Genomic DNA, 21,933 nt, shown 5'->3' with positions numbered 1-21,933 from the left:
GTGGGCCAGTAGGGGCACCAGTTGTCTAACTCCTCTTTCCTTTCTGTAACGGCCATTAAGGTTAACTTTGCCATCAGCATGCCCAACCTGTTTGGATAAGGAACCATCACTTTCTCCTAGATTTTTGATAGATCAGATCTGACAGATGCTTCTTGCAAACTGTTCGTACAGGCTACGCAACATCCCTCTCACACCGACATGAATTTCAGCAGGGCATTTATCCTTCTGCTAGAAGAGGTATGCTGGTTGGTCTCAAAGATGGCATAGAGAGGTCACCAAACCCAGAGAAAATCTGGGTATCCCAGCTATTTCCGCATCCTGAAAAAACGATGGGAGCCTCAGGCCTATCTTGGCCCTCTGTCCCTTGAATGACTTCCTGCAAAAGGAAAATTCTAAATGCTCACCTTGGCTCAGATCCTATCTGCTGTGCACCTGGGAGACTTGATGGTGTCCTTGGACTTGCTGCCTGCATTTTTCCATATTCATTCATGCAGTGCTACAAGTGTTACCTTCAGCCTCACAAGCGCCCTTCGGGTGCTCATGAAAGTGAATGGCAGTGTTCTCTGCCCACCCTGTATTCCCTTACCTAGACGGCTGGCTGCTGAAGGTGGGCTCAGTGCACTCAGTCGTGGACCACCTCAGAAGGGCAGCTGAGCTCCTGCAATCATTGGGTTTTACTGATAAGCGAGCTTAAGTCCCACCTGGTTCCATCACAGAGGTTTCCATTCATGGGACAGTTCAGGGCCTGGAGATGAAGGCTTTTCCTCTGCAACAGCATGCCCAGGACTTGCAGGCTGTGCTCCTGATGCTTCACACTTGATCCTGGGTCTGTGTGGCCCTGAGGCATCTCGGCCTCTTTGCCTTGTGCATCCTCCTTGTTGACTGCGCCAGGTGGAACATGCAGGCCCTGCAGTGGAACCTGAAATCCCACTGGTCCCTGCATCAAAACCACCTCTGACACATCCAGATCTCACCCGGGGATGGCTCAGGAGTTGCAGTGGTGGCTGACTGATCATTTGTCCTGTGGCATGCTGCCCTTCTTCCCGTGTCCATACCGGCCAGGGGTGGCGGATGCATCACTACTCGGTTGGGGTGCCCTGTGCTGATCAGAGGACTGGCTCGACGTCACCCCCTTGCTGGAGCTACGCGCCACTCTCTGGCCCAGAAGCCTTTACTTCCATCCATCAAGAGGGGTCTAGTGCAGGTTCTCCCTCCCTACTCCACTGCCACGTGTTACTACAAGTAGCAGGGTGGAGTGGGGTCCTGTGTCCTGCACTAGGAGGTTGGCATCTCTGCAGATGGCACCAGGGCAAACCAATCCGCCCAACTCTAAGTCAGGCCCGCTATGTGGCTGTGGCAGGGTTGGAGCCTGCGCTGAGCACGCAGGAGTACTGCGGGGTGTACTAAAGTGGGGAATGTGTGGTTAGAGTACCACCAGTATGAGTTACCAGGGGGCAGTAACTCGTTCATCATTCCGAAGCTGGGGGGACTAGAAGCCAGAAGGACCCGTGGCCACTCCGTGGAGGCAGGACGAGGTTCAGAGGCAGTGATTCCTTGTGGGGTTGGGCACAGAGACGGGAAAGATGCAAGTGGCTTATTCTGCAGCAAGCACTGCTGGGTGGGCTTAGAGCAGGTGGGCCGTGCCCAGGTGTGTGGGCTTAGAGCAGATGGGCCGTGCCGAGGTGTGTGCGCTTAGAGCAGATGGGCCGTGCCGAGGTGTGTGCGCTTAGAGCAGATGGGCCGTGCCCAGGTGTGTGCGCTTAGAGCAGATGGGCCGTGCCGAGGTGTGTGCGCTTAGAGCAGATGGGCCGTGCCAAGGTGTGTGCGCTTAGAGCAGGGCCGTGCCCAGGTGTGTGCGCTTAGAGCAGGTGGGCCGTGCCCAGGTGTGTGCGCTTAGAGCAGATGGGCCGTGCCGAGGTGTGTGGGCTTAGAGCAGATGGGCCGTGCCCAGGTGTGTGCGCTTAGAGCAGATGGGCCGTGCCGAGGTGTGTGGGCTTAGAGCAGATGGGCCGTGCCGAGGTGTGTGGGCTTAGAGCAGATGGGCCGTGCCCAGGTGTGTGCGCTTAGAGCAGATGGGCCGTGCCGAGGTGTGTGGGCTTAGAGCAGATGGGCCGTGCCCAGGTGTGTGCGCTTAGAGCAGATGGGCCGTGCCCAGGTGTGTGCGCTTAGAGCAGATGGGCCGTGCCCAGGTGTGTGGGCGCGGCAGGAGCCTGCGGTGGCAGTGAGGACGGCGTGGGACACAGGCGGCCCAGGTGGGGTCATGACTGGCCTGGAGGTGGGAGCAGGAGTCCCCAGGGTGGACCACTCCCCTGCGGTGATGGGGTGGGGGACGGGGCCTGAACCCACCCTGTGCAGGTGGGAGGCAGCCTGGTGGTCCCCCCAGCCCCTCCGGGGGTTCAAACCTCGTGTGTTGTAGGGCTGTGGTAGGGGGCCTGTGGTGACCCTTGGGAAGAGTTACCAGGGTTCTTTGAAACTCAGCTTCACCCCAGGGTTAGCACACAAGGCTCAAGGCTCAAGGCGCTGGGAGACTGTAATGAATGGAAACCGTGCCTCGTCATCCAGTGACTCAGCGTGCAGTGCGTGAAGGAAGGACTGCTCACCAGCCAGGAACTGGAAGGCACTGCAGGCGCTGCCCTCCGGATCCACAGAGGAGGAAGCGGCGGGACAAGCGAGGCACCAGCTGGAGAGGGCCTGGGGCAGGACCGGCGCTGTCTGCAGCTGACTGGGGAGGGGGTGTGTGACAGGCTCTGGCACTGCATCACACCGCACCACTGCATGCTGAGGGAGAGGACCTGGGAGAGCCTGGGCAGCACCCGGCGCTGCCTGCAGGTGAGGGGGGTGCGACAGACTATGGCACTGCATCTCACTGCAACACTGCATGCACACAGGGGAGACTGCACACTGAGGGAGAGGGCCTGCGAGAGCCCAGAGCAGGACCTCTCCTGTCTGCAGGTGACGGGAAGGGTGTGATAAACTGACACTGCATCACACTGCAACACTGCATGCTCACAGGGAGGCTGCATACTGAGGGAGAGGGCCTGAGAGAGGCCAGAGCAGGACCGGCACTGCCTGCAGGTGACGGGGAGTGTGACAAACTGTGGCACTGCATCACACTGCATGCACACAGGGGAGGCTATATACTCGGAGGGTCTGTGAGAGCCCAGAGCAGGACTGGCGCTGCCTGCAGGTGAGGGGGGATGACAAACTGTGGCACTGCAACACTGCATGCACACAGGGAGGCTGTATACTCAGAGAGAGGGTCTGTGAGAGCCCAGAGCAGGGCCGGCGCTGCCTGCTGGTGAGGGGGGTGTGTGTGTGACAAACAGTGGCACTGCATCACACTGCAACACTGCATGCACACAGGGGAGACTGCACACTGAGGGAGAGGGCCTGCGAGAGCCCAGAGCAGGACCTCTCCTGTCTGCAGGTGACGGGAAGGGTGTGATAAACTGACACTGCATCACACTGCAACGCTGCATGCTCACAGGGAGGCTGCATACTGAGGGAGAGGGCCTGCGAGAGCCCAGAGCAGGACCTCTCCTGTCTGCAGGTGACGGGAAGGGTGTGATAAACTGACACTGCATCACACTGCAACACTGCAACACTGCATGCACACAGGGAGGCTATATACTCAGAGAGAGGGTCTGTGAGAGCCCAGAGCAGGACCCGGCGCTGCCTGCAGGTGATGGGGGGGGGGGGGGGAGGGGGAGGTTGAGACAAACAGTGGCATTGCATCACACTGCACCACTGCATGCCCACAGGGGAGGCTGTATACTGAGGGAGAGGGCATGGGAAAGCCCAGGGCAGGACCCGGCGCTGTCTGCATGATTGGGGGGGGGGGGGTGGGGGGGGCGGCGGCAAACTGTGGCACTGCATCTCACTGCAACACTGCATGCACACAGGGGATCGTATACTGAGGGAGAGGGCATGGGAAAGCCCAGGGCAGGATCGGCGCTGTCTGCAGGTGACTGAACAGGGGGCGTGACAAGCTCTGGCACTGCATCACACTTCACCACTGCATGCCCACAGGGGAGGCTGCATACTGAGGGGTAGATCTCAGAGCAGAGTCTGTGCTGTCTGCAGGTCAGGGGAGTGTGACAATCTGTGCCACTGCATCACACTGTAACCCTGCATGCACAGAGGGGAGGCTATATACTGAGGGAGAGGGCATGGGAAAACCCAGGGCAGGACCGGCGCTGTCTGTAGGTGACTGAGGGGGGGAGGGGTGGCAAGCTCTATCACTGCATCACACTGCATCACTGCATGCCCACATGGGAGGCGGCATACTGAGGGGGAGAGCTCAGAGTAGTCTGTACTGTCTGCAGGTCAGGGGAGTGTGACAAGCTGTGGCACTGCATCTCACTGCAACACTACATGCACACAGAGGAGGCTACATACTGAGGGAGGGGGCCTGTGAGAACCCAGACCAGGACCGGCGCTGCTTGCAGGTGACGGGAGGGGTGTGACAAACTGTGGCACTGCATCACACTGCACCACTGCATGCCTATAGGGGAGGCTTCATCCTGAGGGGGAGAGCTCAGAGCACAGTCTGTACTTTCTGCAGGTCAGGGGAGTGTGACAAGCTGTGGCACTGCATCTCACTGCATGCACACAGGGGAGGCTGCATACTGAGGGAGAGGGCCTGAGAGAGCGCAGAGCAAGACCGGCGCTGCCTGCAAGTGACGGGGAGTGTGACAAACTGTGGCACTGCATCACGCTGCAACACTGCATGCACACAGGGGAGGCTATATATTCAGAGAGAGGGTCTGTGAGAGCCCAGAGCAGGACCGGCGCTGCCTGACGAGAGGGGGGGGGGGGGGTCGGTTGTGACAAACAGTGCCACTGCATCTCACTGCAACACTGCATGCACACAGGGGAGGCTATATATTCAGAGAGAGGGTCTGTGAGAGCCCAGAGCAGGACCGGCGCTGCCTGCAGGTGAGGGGTTGTGTAACAAGCTGTGGCACTGCATCACACTGCACCACTGCATGCACACAGGGGAGGCTGCATACTGAGGGAAGGGGCTTGTGAGAACCCAGAGCAGGACCGGCGCTGCCTGCAGATGAGGGGTTGTGTAACAAGCTGTGGCACTGCATCACACTGCACCACTGCATTCCCATAGGGGAGGCTGCATCCTGAGGGGGAGAGCTCAGAGCACAGTCTGTACTGTCTGCAGGTCAGGGGAGTGTGACAAGCTGTGGCACTGCATTACACTGCACCACAGCATGCACATAGCGAAGGCTGCATACTGAGGGAGAGGGCCTGTGCCTGCAGGTGAAGCGTAGCTTCCCTGTCCTGCACAAGTGAGGACTCCTCTTAACTGTGAAACTGCAGTTACGCTGGAGTGATATCTAAATTATGCGGAAAGAAAAGGGCAATTATGAGGTTTAACACGGAACATTTTGTGATAGTGTTAATTCATTGCTTTGGCATTGTATATGTTAAGTAATGTCTGACAAATGTTGCACATCAGTAGTACAATTTTAAGCAATGAGCTTCAGAAGCGCGACCGGTCATCGTTTGCGGAGGTGTCTGTCACTGCAGTATCAAGTGTTACCACATTTGTAAAAACCGCTGATCCATCTGAGTTGTTAAAATCTGCAAATTGTGCAGCAGGAAACGTTTTATGTGGCAAATGCCGCAAATCTTTAATCATGTAAAAACACAGCGGCTGAACTTTGCATAATTCCAGTGGCCCCGTGTATAAGGGGGGCTGTACACTGAGGTAGAGGGTCTGGGGCATCTCACAGGAGGACCAGCTCTGCATGCAGGCGAGGGGGGGGGGCTGCCCTGCCAGGCACAGACAATGTGCTGCTGTGGTATTGCAGTACAGCATGCACACAGGGGAGGCTGCATACCGAGGAAGAGGGCCTGACAGAGCCCAGAGCAGGACCGGCGCTGCCTGCAGGTGAGGGGGGGGGGGTGACAAACAGTGGCATTGCATCACACTGCACCACTGCATGCACACAGGGGAGGACCAGCTCTGCATGCAGGTGAGGGGGGCTGCCCTGTCAGGCCCAGACAATGTGCTGCTGTGGTATTGCAGTACAGCATGCACACAGGGGAGGCTGCATACCGAGGGAGGGGGCCTGACAGAGCCCAGAGCAGGACCGGCGCTGCCTGCAAGTGAGGGGGGGTGACAAACAGTGGCACTGCATCTCACTGCATGCACACAGGGGAGGACCAGCTCTGCATGCAGGCGGGGGGGGGGGGGGGGGGGGGGCTGCCCTGTCAGGCACAGACAATGTGCAGCTGTGGCATTGCAGTACTGCATGCACACAGGGGAGGACCAGCTCTGCATGCAGGCGAGGGGGAGCACAGACAATGTGCAGCTGTGGCATTGCAGTACAGCATGCACATGGGGGAGGCAGGGGAACTGCAGAAGGTCTGGGTGGGCCCAGTGCAGGACATGTGCTGCCTGCAGGTGAGGGGGGGGGAGAGTTCCTTTCCAGCACAAGTGAGGGACTCTTGCGGCTTCTGCCCACCACCCACCCTCAACCTCATTGCAGCACAAATTAAAAACAAAGCTGTTCAAAACATGAACCTTTGGTGTTAAAAAGGAGAGAAAGGGGAATCCATCAAGTGGCTGAATCACATACAGTGAAATCATAGAAACTGAGATCAGTCCTGGCTTCCCCAGTTCACCACATGGTGGTATCACGCGCAGACATTTTATTTCACTGAACTTTCTTTTTAGGTTGAGCGTGCAAGCGCTTTGACCTGCTGTAAGTATTGTGAACTTTTAATCACACCCACCTCACACCCATCACTTTCACTCGTTTGTGGGCTTGTCTTTAAAAAATCCCTTGATGTCATTGGTAATTGCCTTATGTTTGTCCCACCTTGGGGCGGTTTTGGTACCGCCTTGTGGACTGACCCTGTTACATGGATAATTGCACAACTGTCGATATACCTCAGCGTGGGTGAACTATTTTTTTCTTTTGTCTCTGCCCTTCATGCTCCATGGCAACCATGGCCCTCACAGCACAAACAGCCCCAACAGCGCAATCTCCATCAGCTGTATCGGAGCGCTGGTCACATTGTTCACGCTGTTACCTAATCAGAGTCATTTCTTTTGGCTCTCCCCTTCACGCTCCATAGCTTTCCCAAAGACACTTACAATTGCTAACTGCTTCACTAAAAAACACAGAAATCTGCAGCATGACTACCGTGGCACAGCGCAAGAGACAATACTACAATATTCATTGCACTCAGGGAAAGTCACCCCATAATGCTTTGCGAGTATTCTTTTTCAAAACGTTGTGGTGGTTCTAGGACAATGGGACCACCACCAAAACATTCAGCATGACACACACTTTCTGTTTAGGTCATCTCTGGTTCCCCACACTAAATTAGTGGGGACTCCAAAATAATAACCCCTCCCACCATTCAATCCCTTTTTAAGCTCTCTTATGTCTGCAACTTCTGTTTTACAGCTTGGAGTAGTTTGTGTTCTAAGGGCTTTAATATTGCAGTAGGCCTGCTAGCCTCATGTAGTTATGACCTCTAGGGGCTAATTATATGGTTAAATAACCATGTTTCTTACAAATGATATTTTTATTGTGGTGCCCTCTAGGGGCTGTTCTGAGCATTACAGTCAACATACTACAATATTTGTTGCACTTGATTGTCCCATGATGCTTTGCAGGTCACTCTTTTACAAAACATTTTTGCTCATAACTCAGCCTGTGGTGGCCCTAGGACAATGGGGCCACCTTCAAAAGGTTCACCACGACCTAGTCTTTCTGTCTAGGTCATCTCTGGGTCACACTAGTTTAGTGGGGATCCCAAAATATTAACCCCTCCCTCCATTCAGTGTCTTTTTACTCTCTCTCATGGCTGTTTTATAGCTGAGAGTAGTTTGTGTTTTAAGGGTCTTCTTTGTAATATCATTGCAGTAGGCCTGCTAGCCCTGAAAATGTGTAATGCACTATGTTTTCTAGGGGCTAAATATGTGATTACACAGTCATTTTGTTTTCATGTGGTTATTTCCTCTAGGGGCTAACTATATGGTAACGTGACCATGTTTCTTACAAATGCTATTTTCATTGTGGTGTTCTCTAGGGGCTGCTCTGAGCATTACAGTCTAATGCCAAAAGTGTATTTCCGATAAAGCTTTTTATTGCATTTATATGATGATTGTATATGTTTTATTAATCTCTCCTTATTGCAATTATGGCCATGATTCAGGCCAACTTAACATCCTTATACACTCGTGATATGTTTGGCTGACCCTTTATTTCTCTTGTCACTCCTCCGTGGCTGTCTTGTTTTGGGAATTGTGTTAGCCAGCCAGCAACAGTGGTGGAAGTGGTATTCTAGTGGAATTAGCATGGCATATTTAAATTAGGATGCTAAATGGCAACATTTGAATTTTTGGCTGCTGATAGAGGAAGAAGGTAAATGGAAGTGCTCTAGTTATATGCAGGGCCCCTGGAATTATGTGGCAGAAAATGACCAAATTATGTGGCAAGAAGAGTCCAGTTATGAACTTACATCACCAGTAGCTCTAACTTACCATCCTTAACTATGCCAATGTCTCCTTGGCGATGTGCGGTGGGATGTTGGCATAGTTTCACAGGATTATGCTGTGGGGTTGGTAACAGGGCCTGCTCCCAATCCTCCCACGAGTGTCCACCCCCCTCACGTACGGGTTTGGCTGCAGGGCCTGGACTGTGGCCAGACCTTGCATTCAAATCCCTAGTAAGTATCCAGCCCCCCCACTGCATACGCCCCACTTCCTCTACAAGACCAACCGACCACAGCCCCCCCCCCCCTTTTAAAAACCTTTTTTTTTCAAAATGTTTTTTTGGCTTTATTTCAGGACACAGAGACTGAGTCACAGTGTCCTGTAATGGTGGCCGCAACATTCCTCTTCTTGTTATGGCCAGCCAGTCATAGCATGAGCTCCAACAGGACTCGCAGGAGCAAGGCAGTTGATGGGAAAAAAAGTAACCTTGGCTAATCAGATCACCTTATTTTTTGGAAGTTTGATGTCCAAGGGACTCCTGCGAGAGTCCCACAAACCCATCTGTCCAGATATCTATAAAATTTGAATCTTAATTTCTCAAAAACTAATGGATTTAAACCAAATCACAAAAATCACACTTTCTGGGCAAAGGTGTAACTCTCTGCCACATTTGGTGTTATTCTGTCATTTTGGCTTTATTGGTCTAAAATTCCTCTATGGGAATTTGCATGGAATAGTTGAATTTTCAAACACCCCTTTTTTCTCACCCTGAAACTATCAAGGAAGTTGCTGATATGTACTAAATGTTTTTGGAAAAGTTTGTGAAGATTCATCAAACAGGCCAAACATTATTAGCAAACCAAGATATCCATTTTTAATGGCAACTGGGTCCTATCTATACATATAGAAACACAGCTTTTCTCCATAGCTGCGTCTTTCAACAACACCATACAGCATGCAATTCTATGCAGAAAAAGAGCAGCACAACCAGGTGCAGTCTTTTAAGGCTCATATCCTTTTATTTTCTTTATATTTCCAAAAACTGCAAGTGAGCCAACCCCCTATAATCACCAAACTGTGCTCGGCAGGGTTGGCCACAGGGTCTGGCCTGTGGCTAGGCCCTACAGCCAACCCCCTTTAACTGCACCACCCGCACCATCATTGAGAGATTGAGAGAGGCAGAGCAATTTAGAGAAAGAGATTGACAGAGAGGAATCGAGAGAGAGAAGGAGAGAAAGAGTACGATTTTTTAGGCTTTGATGAATTGCATAATTAGATTGAAATATTTTAGGACAAACTGAAAAAAATGTATTTGTCAATTGAAAAGAGTAAGGTCACCTTTCAATATGTACCTTTAGTCATTCAAAGTTGAAAAGAAATTAAAGTAGGGAAAGGATCACTGGAACACCCAGACTAGAACTCCTATATTTCAATGTGAGGGTCCGAGACCTTAACCACTAGGCCACAGGTGACTCCTTCCATTGCAGTGTCCAGGTAAAACTAGGACATTCAACCCACAGTTTTGGAAGAGAAAAAGACGTAAATGTTCCATCACCAGGAATGTTTAACAGTCACAACACTAATAAATAAGCAGACACACTACCATGAGATGGCAAGTTTAGAACCTTCAACCTACTGAGGGACAGGCCAAGAGCTTTTTTTGCGCACAGCCTCTGTTCGGCTGTGCTGCAAAACAAAACTATAACATTAAAATCAACCATCATGCTAATGTGACTCTTTGAAGTTATTGTATGAAGAGACCACTGCAGTACCAATCCCTTTTTCCCCTCTTCCATCCTATTATGGGATGGAAGACGGCAGAGAGAGAAAAGTAACAGGACCATAGGGGGAGCCTTAAGTGCGGGCCCCCTGGCATTAAGTCAAAAACATTGCTTCAGGAACGTGGCAGCCCCCGTGGTACGGGCGGGCCCACTGGGCATATTTTTAGTGCCCTGGGGAAGTGGCGGTCTTCAGGGCTGCGGGGAAGAGGGAGTGTGAGCAGGCCCCCGCATTGACTTTATAACATTTGCACCAGGGAGGTGGTGGTCCCCGGGCTCCTATACTCCGTTGGAGGGGTGCTCCGTGTTCCCTCTCCTTTTTTTTTGTTTTTGTCCCTAGTGGCCCCGGGACCTTGTCTCCCTGGGGCAAACTAAAGGAAGAGCATGGGAGACCACGTTTTTTAAAACAAATCTCAGAAAAACTTGCAGATCCATCTGTAGATTTTTCAGAGATTTAAAAAAAATGCTTTTTAGCCCTGGCGGGGTCCCTGAGGGACGGACGCCTGCACCAAGGCTTAGGGGCTCAGGGTGTCCCTACCCTGGCCCCTTTTCTGTTTTTTAAATCTTTTTTTCGTGGGACTCGACTGAAGCAGAGTCACAAAATGGCTGCCAACACTTCCTTGTTGAAGTGTTGGCAGCCAATCAAATATCAGCACAGGACAGTTGGATCCGCAGAGCATCCACGTCCGTAGATTTCAATATTTCTTGCCCTTTAATATTTCCTAAACTACTGAACGGATTTACACCAATTTACAAAAAACAATCCACAGACCAAGATCTGGCTTTCTGCCAAATTTGGTGTGATTCCGTTCAGCGGTTCAGGCTGTAGCCCTGTCTAAGGAATGCAAAGAAAAAGGGTAACACGTTTTTGGGACCTCCCACTTTTTCTCTGCCCCGGCTTGATGAATCACCCTAAAACTTTCCAACCAGAACTAGGGCAAGTAGTACACTTGTTTTGGAAAATTTTGTGAAGATTCTTCAAACGGCACACCATTATTAGCAAAACAAAAAACGCTTTATTTATGGTGAAGGTTAGTCCTAACTACAACTACCTAGTGGCGACCGCCAGTAATAAATATTACCTCCTGGCAATCGCCACTAGGTAGTTATAGTCAGGACCTAGTTTCTTTATAAAAAGTATTTTTTTACTGCCAGTAGGTAATAAATATTACCTACTGGCAGTCGCCACTAGGTAGTTATAGTTAGGACCTAGTTTCTCTATAAAAAGCATTTTTTTTTACTTGCCTATATCTTTGGCGCCGCTTGACAAATCTTCACAAATCTTTCCTCAAAAATTTGACAGTCACGTCAGCTCCTCTCTGGAAAGTTTTGGGGTGATCCGTTCTTGGAGGGAGAGGGCTGAGAAAAAGGGGGGGGGGGAGTCCCAAAACACGTTTCCCCCATTCATTTTTCCATAGAGATATTTGAACGGCGATAGCTCTGAAACTACTGGGCGGAATTACAGCATATTTGGCAGGTAGGTAGGTCCTGGTCCAGAAAGCGTCCAATTTGTATATTAAGGGACGTGAAGGATTTGCGACCCCTCCTGACCTCGTGCAGAGATCTTATTGGCTCCCAACACTTCAGCAAGGAAGCCATTGAAGTGTTGGCAGCCATCTTGGGACTCGGCTGATGGAGAATGGGTCGGAGACTACCCCCGTTCACCTGGACCCGGGCTGTCGGATTAGAGTAGAGTAGCCTCACCAGGCCCCGGAATTTCGGTCCGAGTCCGTTTCTTTGTAGAACGTGATCAAGGTAGGACCAATCTACTGTATCAAAGGCTTTTTCAAAATCAAGCAGAAGCAAAGCCAAGGGGGTGTGAGACAGAATCTTGTAGTGCGCCAACGCTAGGTGTAACCGCCTAATGCAGTGCCTAGTGCTACGGGTAGGCATGAAACCCCACTGGTCGGGGTGTACCAATGTGGGCATTACTTCCTTTAGTCTGGAGGCGAGGATTGAGGCCAGCACTTTGATCTCGGTATTCAGAAGTGAGATGGGCCGATATGCCGAGCAATGTTGCGACGGGGGTTGGGTCTTGGGGATCACCACAATTGTGGCTTGGTCGATCCCAAGGGGGAAGCGGCCCTCCCGCTCAGCCTCCTCGTACATACTGAGTAGGTGAGGACCCAGAATATCACTGCATTTACCGTATAATTCTGCCGGGAATCCATCCGGCCCTGGGGTCTTGCCCGCTGCCAGGCTGGTAATTGCGCTGGCGATTTCCTCAAGGCTAATGGCCTCGTCCAACCTGCTCCTGGTCGCTTGGGAAACTCTGGAGAGAGTTACATCATTTAGAAGGGGGGATTCCCTTTCAATAGTGGGTCGGGGGTGCTCTGCGTATAGGTCGTTATACGTCGCCATGTTGGAGTACCTTATGAGTGTCTCACTCCCATTAGGGGGGGGGTTCATGTTGCGGCCTCCCACTTCCCCCATATCTTATTATATTTGTTCGGGCATCCTCTAGCCTCATATACAAGTTTTTCACGCTGCGCACACCAATCCACCCCTCGCCTCCATTTAGTCAATGCCGGTGCGCCTTTGGCTTTCCAGTCTGCCATTATATCCCTTTTGGCCACTAGGCATGCCACCCTGAGGAAGATTCGATCCGTCCTTCTCATTCCAGTATCTCCCATGATCCCCAGCAGGAGAGGCAGCGGCGCCATCTCTATATCTTCCTGTAAGACCCGGGAGATCTCCCGTGTGACCGCCCTCCAGTAGGTTGCTATAACCGGGCATGCCCATACCATATGGAAGAAATCCGTTTCCGGATTCATACATCGGGGGCAATCGGCAGTGGATCAAAGACCCGCTCTGTGTAATTTGGTGGGTGTAAGGTAAACTGTGTGGAGGTAATAGGTCTGTATTAATCGGAAACGAGTCGCCATTGTTAAGGTTCGCGGGCCATCAGTGCCTCGTTCCAGTCTACCTCTTCCATAGGGCCCACCCATCCCTCCCACCTCTGGCGAAGCCCCTCCAGGGAACAAGCTGTGTTGGCAGTCAAGGTACGATATATCTGGGAAACACCTCCCTTGCCCAGGTTCCCCATCAGTGCCGTTGCTTCCATAGGGCTATATTCGGGTACGGTATCCCCTGCCTGGATGTGTATAAGGAGGGCGTGACGGAGCTGGAGATATTTATGGAATTGCGTCTTGTTTAATGAGAAGAGTTTCTGGAGGTTCTCAAAGGATCGTGTGTGTGACCCATCCCAAACGTCGCCCAATGTGGAAATACCTATGTTGTCCCATTTCTGAAATCCCTCCAGGCCCGCCACCTCCCTTAAGTGCTTCCCGTGCCATAGCGGGGTCTGCTGGGTGAGGCGCCCCCACCATCTCGACACCTTCTGGGCCGCCCGCCATCCCAGCAGTATCACCTTAGTCACATCTGGGACATCCCGGGAGATTGGGCCTTCGTACAGGGCATCAAGGATCCGTGGGTAGCTTAGCGTCTGGAGTTCCAGTCGGAACGCTGGGTCTGTCCATCCACTCCCCATCCAATCATTAATTCCGAGCAGGTGCATCGCAAGATGGTAGTAATGGATGTTGGACATTCCCAACCCCCCATCGTAGACATCTCTCTGGCAGGTTTTGAGCGCCAGTCGGGGACGGGTGCCATTCAATATGAATTGGCGCGTTGACGAGTCCATCTCTCCAAACCATCTCATGGGGATAGGATGCGGGAAATTCTGTAATAGGTAGAGGAGTCTGGGGAGGATCATCATCTTATAGAGTGCAATTCTTCCAAGCAGGTTAAGGGGGAGGGACCTCCAACGCTGGAGGTCCTTTTTGATTCTTCTAGTTAATGGCGTGATGTTGAGTTCCCACGTTAATTCAGGGAGTAGTGAAACGTGTATTCCCAAGTATTTAAAACTGTTTCTCCGTACTGGGATGTTTTGTTGCCAGGCTACGCAATCCCTGGAGTGGTGGAGGGGGACCAATAAAGATTTACTGGGATTTAGAGTCAGACCTGAGGCCTCCGAGAAGAGGCCCAGAATTTGTAGAATGCGAGGGCCACTCTTGGCCGGATTAGAAATGTACAATAGGACATCATCCGCGTATAATGCCACACGGTCCTCTGGGCAAGCAGGCCAAGCCCAACCCTCAATCAGAGGGTCCTCCCGCAGCAGCTTCGCCAGGGGCTCTTATTATTAGCGCAAAGAGTAGAGGGGATAGCGGGCACCCTTGTCGGGTGCCACGGCCAATGGAGAATGGGTCGGAGACCACCCCGTTCACCTGGACCCGGGCTGTCGGATTAGAGTAGAGTAGCCTCACCAGGCCCCGGAATTTCGGTCCGAGTCCGTTTCTTTGTAGAACGTGATCAAGGTAGGACCAATCTACTGTATCAAAGGCTTTTTCAAAATCAAGCAGAAGCAAAGCCAAGGGGGTGTGAGACAGAATCTTGTAGCTCGCCAACGCTAGGTGTAACCGCCTAATGCAGTGCCTAGTGCTACGGGTAGGCATGAAACCCCACTGGTCGGGGTGTACCAATGTGGGCATTACTTCCTTTAGTCTGGAGGCGAGGATTGAGGCCAGCACTTTGATCTCGGTATTCAGAAGTGAGATGGGCCGATATGCCGAGCAATGTTGCGACGGGGGTTGGGTCTTGGGGATCACCACAATTGTGGCTTGGTCGATCCCAGGGGGGAAGCGGCCCTCCCGCTCAGCCTCCTCGTACATACTGAGTAGGTGAGGACCCAGAATATCACTGCATTTACCGTATAATTCTGCCGGGAATCCATCCGGCCCTGGGGTCTTGCCCGCTGCCAGGCTGGTAATTGCGCTGGCGATTTCCTCAAGGCTAATGGCCTCGTCCAACCTGCTCCTGGTCGCTTGGGAAACTCTGGAGAGAGTTACATCATTTAGAAGGGGGGATTCCCTTTCAATAGTGGGTCGGGGTGCTCTGCGTATAGGCGTGCGTAGTAGGAGGCAAAGCTTTGTGCTATTTCGATGGGTGTTTTGGAAGGAAAACCGGATTCCTCCATGATTTCAGGTATGATTCTATTAGCTAGAGGGCGGGTGGCCAGCCAGTGTAGAAGCTTCCCGTTCTTGTCCCCCCAACCATGCACTCGGGCGGTTGAGGCCCTCCATATATGTTTAGCTGAATCTAGCACTAAGTGCTTAATTTCGTCTCTAACAATAGTGAGCTGCCTCAGATTAGAGGCTGATGCTGAGGTCGTTTGCTGGCGCTCCAGGTTTAGTGCCCTGGCCTCCAACTCGGACATTCGTGAGTTTCGAGCACGTTCAAGAGAGCGAAGGAGATACTTGGCATGTCCTCTGAGAGTGACTTTACAAGCGGCCCATAATGTACCTGGGGATCGAACCGATCCCAGGTTCAGTTCGAAATACTGAACAAGATGGTCCCTAACCTCAAGAGTGTAGTCGTTGTCTTGTAGGTACCATGCGTTCAGGCGCCACATCGGGCGTCTGGCGGGGTCTGCCCCACCCAGCCGGACTCGCACCGGTGCGTGATCCGAAACCCCCTGAGGCAGTATCTCCGCCTCTGTGACACTGGTGATGTCTAGAGCGGGCATAAATACAAGGTCAATTCTGGAGTGCGTCAGATGTGCGGCCGATGTGTGTGTGTATTGACGTTTCCTAGGATGCCAAGCTCTCCACACCTCAAATAGGCCAAGGCTCTCGGCCCAGCCACTAAGACTCGAAGCCCGATTGGACCTACTAGCAGTAACATCACCGGATACATCCAGTCTGGGGTCGAGAACGGCGTTGAAGTCCCCTCCCACTAGGGTGGTTCCCTGGGGGAGTCCCGCTACCACCTGGCGGAGAGTGAGTAAGAAGGTATCAAGTCCCGTTGGGGGGCATAAGCACATACAAGGTTTAGTGGTGATCCATGGAGTAACCCCGTGACTACTACAAATCTGCCCTGTGGGTCGGACTGCATGGCTGTAATCACCATAGGTAGTGAGCGATGGAGTAGAATGGCCACCCCTCTAGAGCCCCTGGAGAAGCCCGCGTGGTAAACCCTGTCATATCCTCCTCGCGCAAACATGGGGCACTTAGATCCGAGGAGATGGGTTTCTTGTAGTAGGGCTACTGAGGGGGAATATCTGATGAGAGTATTGAATACTGCGGATCTCTTGATCTTGTCTAACAGGCCATTAACATTCCAGGAGATGATTTGTGTCAGTGAGGACCAGGCGTGAGTTGCGTGGGTATTGTAAACTGTCGGGTGTCTGCCAGTGGACATAGGGACGACCGTTTGGAACATAACAATGAAACATTAAGGCAACAAAGAAAACTTATCAACACGTTGCTATCTAACCCCATCTCAAACTTCTCACCCCCCAACCACCCCCTCCCCATACTCCCACCCAGGAAGCATCTGTCGCCCAAATACCCAACCAGAACAGAACAGCCAGAAGGACTGTCGTTGGAGTGGAGTGGTGGACCCCTCCCTTCAGTCGGATCATATGCAATCAATAGTAAGAAGTCAGGCCATACGTGGCAAACAGCACGGAGGCACCAAGCCGCTGGTGGGGTCTCCCCAAGGGCCCGCAAGAGCGAACCGGGCGGTCCCGGCCACTCCTCGCGCACCCCGATGGGAGCCCCGAGTCTCATATCAGCTGAGCATCGGGGACTGACTCAGGCGGCCGCCGTCTGTGGCCCGCGCCGGGTCCCGCACCTCTGGGGACTCGACGGAGGCCCCTTCCACTTGGGAACCAGGGTCTCCAGTCGTCTCTCTGTCCACAAGAATGTCTGGGTCTTTTCGCCTCCCCTTTCGAGATCTGGTACGCTTCCGGCTCCTCCGGGGTCCCCCCCAGGGGGGGGTTCCGTCACGGGAGGGCTCCCTCGCCTGACTCAGGGGTTCCCTTCGGGCTCCGACGCCCTCCTCAGTCAGCCAGTCCCACGCCTCTTCCGGGGATTCAAAGAAAGCACCTTTCCGGCCATAAGGACTTTGAGCCGTGCAGGGAAGAGGAGCATGTATGAGAGTTGCATTGCTCTAAGTTTTTGTTTGACATGTTCATATGACCGGCGACGGATGTGGACTTCACGGGTGTAGTCTGGAAATATTAAGATCTTATGATTCTCCCATTGAAGATCTTCAGAACGTCTAGCTTCCTTAAGGATATTTTCTCGATCTTTGAAATTGAGGAAGCGTGAAATCATCGGGCACTTTGGGCCGCTCGGCAGGGGGCGTGGAGCAAGGGCCCTGTGGGCGCGTTCAACTGCGAACCAGGGTGAAAGAGTCTGGTCTGGCATCCAGGTTTTGATCCAATGCTCCCAAAATTCTGACGCTTTGTCTTCCTCTACGCCCTCTGGGAATCCGATAAAGCGCAGGTTGTTGCGTTGTGATCGGTTTTCTGCATCTTCCGCACAGCGGTGTAACTCGCCGGCTCGAGTCTGCAGCTGGGCCACTTTGGTTCTAAGATCGGCTAATTCGTCCTCAGTCTGGGAGATCCGGCCTTCCAATTCGGTGATTCGGCTCACTGCGTTTCTGAGGTCTTGCCTAATGAGGCCCATGTCCTCTTGCACTTCTCCAATTCTGGTCTCCACGGCTGACTGCGGTGATTGGATTGCTTGGAGGATAGCACTCACTCTGTCCAGTGCCGGGCCCCCACTAGCTGCCTCTCCGTCCCTCCTTGGGCCCGCCGGCGTCTTGAACTGATCGATCTTTTGCTGGGAGGCCGGAGGTTGTTTGTTCGCTCTGTCCTTCCCCATCTCGTCCCAGGGAGTTGGGGTCGGCTTATGTTGTCTCCTGAGGTAAATCTGTCTAAGTTCCAATGTCTGAAGCGCTCTCGCACTACCGGGGACCCAAGGGGGGCATCCCAGTGGAGGACCACCAGCGGGGCTCCAACACTATGGGTGGGTTTATACTGGCTCAGTTCCTTACTTGGAGCCTGACATCTGAGAGGAGGCCCTGGGAGATCACCCGGCTCTGCGTAGGACTCCGTCCGGCGCCACCAGGTCAGGATCGCCAGGGGGGCAAAACATCTCTCTCCCCCGGGACCCAGCGCCCCCGAGAGGTCCACACTCACCCCGATCAGGCCACCGATCTCCTCAGCTGCTTCGTAATGTGATGGGAGCCCGGGGAGGTCCCTCTCCGCCAGTCTGGATTATGGTTGGTTCCCTGCCTGGGGCCCAGTCGCGGCGGCAACCAGTGGTTGGCCCCTCCGGCCAGGGAGCCCAGGGCAGCCCAAGCCAGCAGGCCCTCCTTTCATCTATGGATTCTTTTAGTGGTTTTCCTTTTAGCTCCTCTTTTCCTCTCCTCTCCCTGGGGGGGGCCTTTTTCCCCTTCAGGTGTGCCGCTCTGCTCGTCTCCCGCCGCGCCGTGGCCCGCGCCGGAGCCACAGCGCAGATCACGGCAGCCCGGGTTGCCCTCTCGGGGGCCCCCGCGCCTCCAGCGCCCGGTGTGTTTCTTGCGGGCCGCCCGCCCCGATCTGGGCGCTGGGACCCAGCGGTCGCAGGTGCGCGCGAGTCAGTCTGAGAAGTCCTCTCCCCAACGCGGCCCGCCTCTCCCTTTCAGCCCAGCCGCCACGGCCCTCTGCATCAGGCGCCGCCGAGCAGGGGCGCAGAGGCGGCCCGTGCCACCAGGGGTCCCCCCTCACCGGGTCATGCCAAGCCGCTCCCCCAGTCCACGGGGTCCGCGCTCCGGAGCGCAGGCGCTGGCTCCTCCCGAGCTGCTCACGGCACCCCCGCCCAGAGGCGGCCGCACCAGAGGCCAGCGGCTCAGCTCCAGCCCGGTCGGGGCACTTTAATCTCGGCCGCCATGTTGGATTTCGGCTGATCGGGTCGTGACAAGCGCCCATGGCTTAATCCTCGCCGCCACTCATTTCAAAAGGATCCTCAGCGATCAGGGAGCCTGTGGGGGCAGTTAGGGCGACGCCACCAGTTAGTAGACAGTAGTTTCTTTGGGCGGATGACGGAGGGGTCCAGAGCACTCTCAGAGTGCGACCGCCATCTTGACTCCCGAGGGGTAGTTTTTAGTGGTGGGGTGGACAAAGGGCTTCGGGTGGGGCTATATTTTTTTAGGGACAGGGGTGTTTGGTATTATTGTTTAAGGGTTGTGTATATGGTGGGGTGTCGCACAGGGTTGGGGTAGTTTTTTGGGGTGGAGGTGGATAAAGAGCTTGGGCAGGGTGGGTTGGGCTATTTTTTTTTTAGGGTTGGGGTGGGGATGTTTGTTTTTTGCTTTTTTAGGGTGTTGTGGATGTTGTTTTTAGGGGTGGGTGGGGTGGGAGGGTCGGGACAATTTTGTTTTTTTGGGTGGGTGTCAAGGTAGTTTTGTTGTTAGGGCTGGTAGGGAGGTTGGTTGTTTATAGGGTGAGCGGGGGTGTCAGGGAAGGTTTTAGGACTGGGGTGTCGAGGTAGTTCAGTTTTTAGAGTTGGGGTAGGGGGGTCAGGGTAGTTTTGTTTTTAGGGGTGGGGAGCGGGGTTCAGACTAGTTTTTTTTTTTTTTTTTGAGCTAGTTTAAGTATTAGGGGTGGGGTACTTTTGGGCATTAGGGCAGGTAGGGGGTGGCATGATAGAACCACGCTTGCTGTTTCCACACATGCCTTTACTAGGCATGCTGTTACAACAAAAAGTCGCTGTGAAGGCATGCCTGGTAACAATGTGGTCGTTGTTCCGACCGCTTTGTTAAGACATGCGTGGTTCCTGCGTGCGATGTTCCATCATATATTCAGTGGTGGGCAGCTCCCACCCCTATGTTTTGTTTCTTTAATTTCCTGGCGTCTAGTGGGCTGTCTACCCCCCTTGGGAGCCTGATCAGGAGTAATTACCTCTATCTGCTCCCAAGAGGACAGAAAGACTGTGTCTCTATTTATTTGGGGTGGGGGATGGCCATGTCCATGGTGAGCATCCCCCACCCCAAATACTAGCAAACAAAAATAATCACTGGTGTCTAGGGGGCTTTCTGCCCTTCTGCCCCACCCCTCCATTGGCAGATCTGGGGTAATAACCCCTATCTGCTTCCCAGGTGGGGGCAGAAAGACTGTGCTCATTTTTTGGGATTGGTGGGGGTATTGCCATGGCCATTCTGGGCAGCCCCCTCCACAAACATTAACAAACAAAAAATCCCTACTGTCTAGTGGGCTTTCTGCCAACCCCCAGCCGCCCAGCCCCCCCTCAGGGGAGGGGCGGGTCAGGAGTAATAACCCCCTGTGACCCCCAGGGTGGGCAAAAATAATTTTCATTTGGGTGTAAGTTGGATGGGGTAATGGAATGCCCAATTTGGGCAGCTCCTGCCTACATATTAAAAAAAAAAGATCCTGGGTTCCCACTGAGTTTTCTGACCCCTGGGGGCAGATCTGGGGCTATTGCTGCCATCTGCCCTCGGGGGGAGCACAAAGACTGAATTTGCCCAATAAAGTTGAGGGGAGCCAAAGCCTTTGCACAAAGGGCCGCTCCCCCTCTCCCTGGTGTCTAGTGGGTGGATCCCTGCTTGGGGATCAACCTCCTGCGGTAATCCCTAAGTGGAGGTCCACCAGGTGGGGGTAGCTTTGGAACTGGGAGATTCTCCACTTTCCAATGATACCTCTCCTGTCTGCCTAGGTGCTGGGGGGTAAGATAGTGCTGCCCCCCCCCCCCCCCCCCCCCCCGAGCACCAAGGCAGGGAAAGAGAAATGGGCAGATTGCCTCATTCACTTTAGTTCTCAGTGGAATTACGTCAGCCCGCGGCACGCACTGATCATCATTTTACTGAAAAGCCCAACACAGCTCTGGGTGCTGGGAAGCTCTTCCCAAGCTCCAGAAGATGTTTTTGTTAAAAAGCACATCCCTCTGGTGCCTGCAGGAGGGGGATTTCCTGTGCCGTAGGACACACAAGAGCACTGTGGCGTCGGACAGCTCCAGTGCACCGGAGTGGTGGTTATAAACAACTTCCACATTAGGCTGCGCACTGTGTAGCGCCTAATGCTTGCGCCAGCTCTCATGGCTGCTACCAAAGCGCGACTCTGGAAAGCTAAGTGGAGGATAACTCAAAAAGGGGCAGAAAAAGAGGCTAGTAGGAGTTTAGGGGTCTCACGGTTCGTAGTCTGTTTGTTTCCACCCTTTTATGGATGCTCAGAAGTCTGCTTTGAGGCGCAGTGTTCCACAGCTGTGCGCCTTGAAGCTGAATCCAGGGCCAGCAGAGCAGCGATTCCCAGTCGGTTTGTGTTTGGGCTGTTTTTGAAAGAATGGTGCAGGGTCCTGGTGCACACTGAGAGGTGCCTGTCACTGCCTACTGCACCCAGCAGAGAGCCCGACAGGGGTGACGCAGAGAGGGCTTTAAAGATCTGTGAAGTGGCGCTATGTAGGTGGGGGAGGGGAGAGCTCTTCGTGAGCTGCTTCAGTGAGCACTCTGCAGACAGGGATCTTAACCTGCTTCAGGTGCAGGGCCGATTTAGCTGTCCATCCTACCCGCGTGGGCAAACAACATCGGTCGTTTTGGGAATGGGAAGAACTAATATTTACAGTGATAACTAATGCTAGCATTGGGGAGTGAGGCGCTATTTAAAAAGCAAACTAATATCAAACCCAGAAAGAAAGCAGGGATCACAGTTTTAACACCCAACTGGGACGAGACTAATTACGCTCAAGAAGTGTCCAGTATCATAGGGTTAACACAGACCCCTGCCACAGCATTAACACCAGCCGTAGACTCCCACCACAGCATTAACGCCAGCCATACAATGCTACCACAGCACTAACTGTAGGAGGCTGGACTGGCTTGTAGTGAGTACCAAGGGGTACT

At 53.3% G+C, this 21,933-nt stretch overlaps 1 protein-coding gene across 6 annotated transcripts in view; it reads left to right on the top strand.

Annotated features, from left to right (window-relative positions):
* The first annotated feature begins 2,631 nt into the window (after window positions 1-2,631).
* LOC138295275 (uncharacterized) overlaps window positions 2,632-21,933 on the top strand; it is a 304,183-nt gene continuing 284,881 nt past the window's right edge. For 4 of the 6 annotated variants that reach the window (XM_069233468.1, XM_069233467.1, XM_069233469.1 and 1 more), the window contains exon 1: window positions 2,691-2,829. The gene's annotated coding sequence lies outside the window, so the exon portion shown is untranslated. Of the gene's footprint in view, window positions 2,830-21,933 lie in introns of all 6 variants that reach the window. The other 2 variants (XM_069233471.1, XM_069233470.1) reach the window with 2 other exon arrangements.

The sequence above is a fragment of the Pleurodeles waltl genome, chromosome 5 (assembly GCF_031143425.1).
Source record: "Pleurodeles waltl isolate 20211129_DDA chromosome 5, aPleWal1.hap1.20221129, whole genome shotgun sequence".
In the NCBI taxonomy this organism is placed as follows: domain Eukaryota; kingdom Metazoa; phylum Chordata; class Amphibia; order Caudata; family Salamandridae; genus Pleurodeles; species Pleurodeles waltl.
This window is presented reverse-complemented; position numbering and strand designations above follow the sequence as displayed.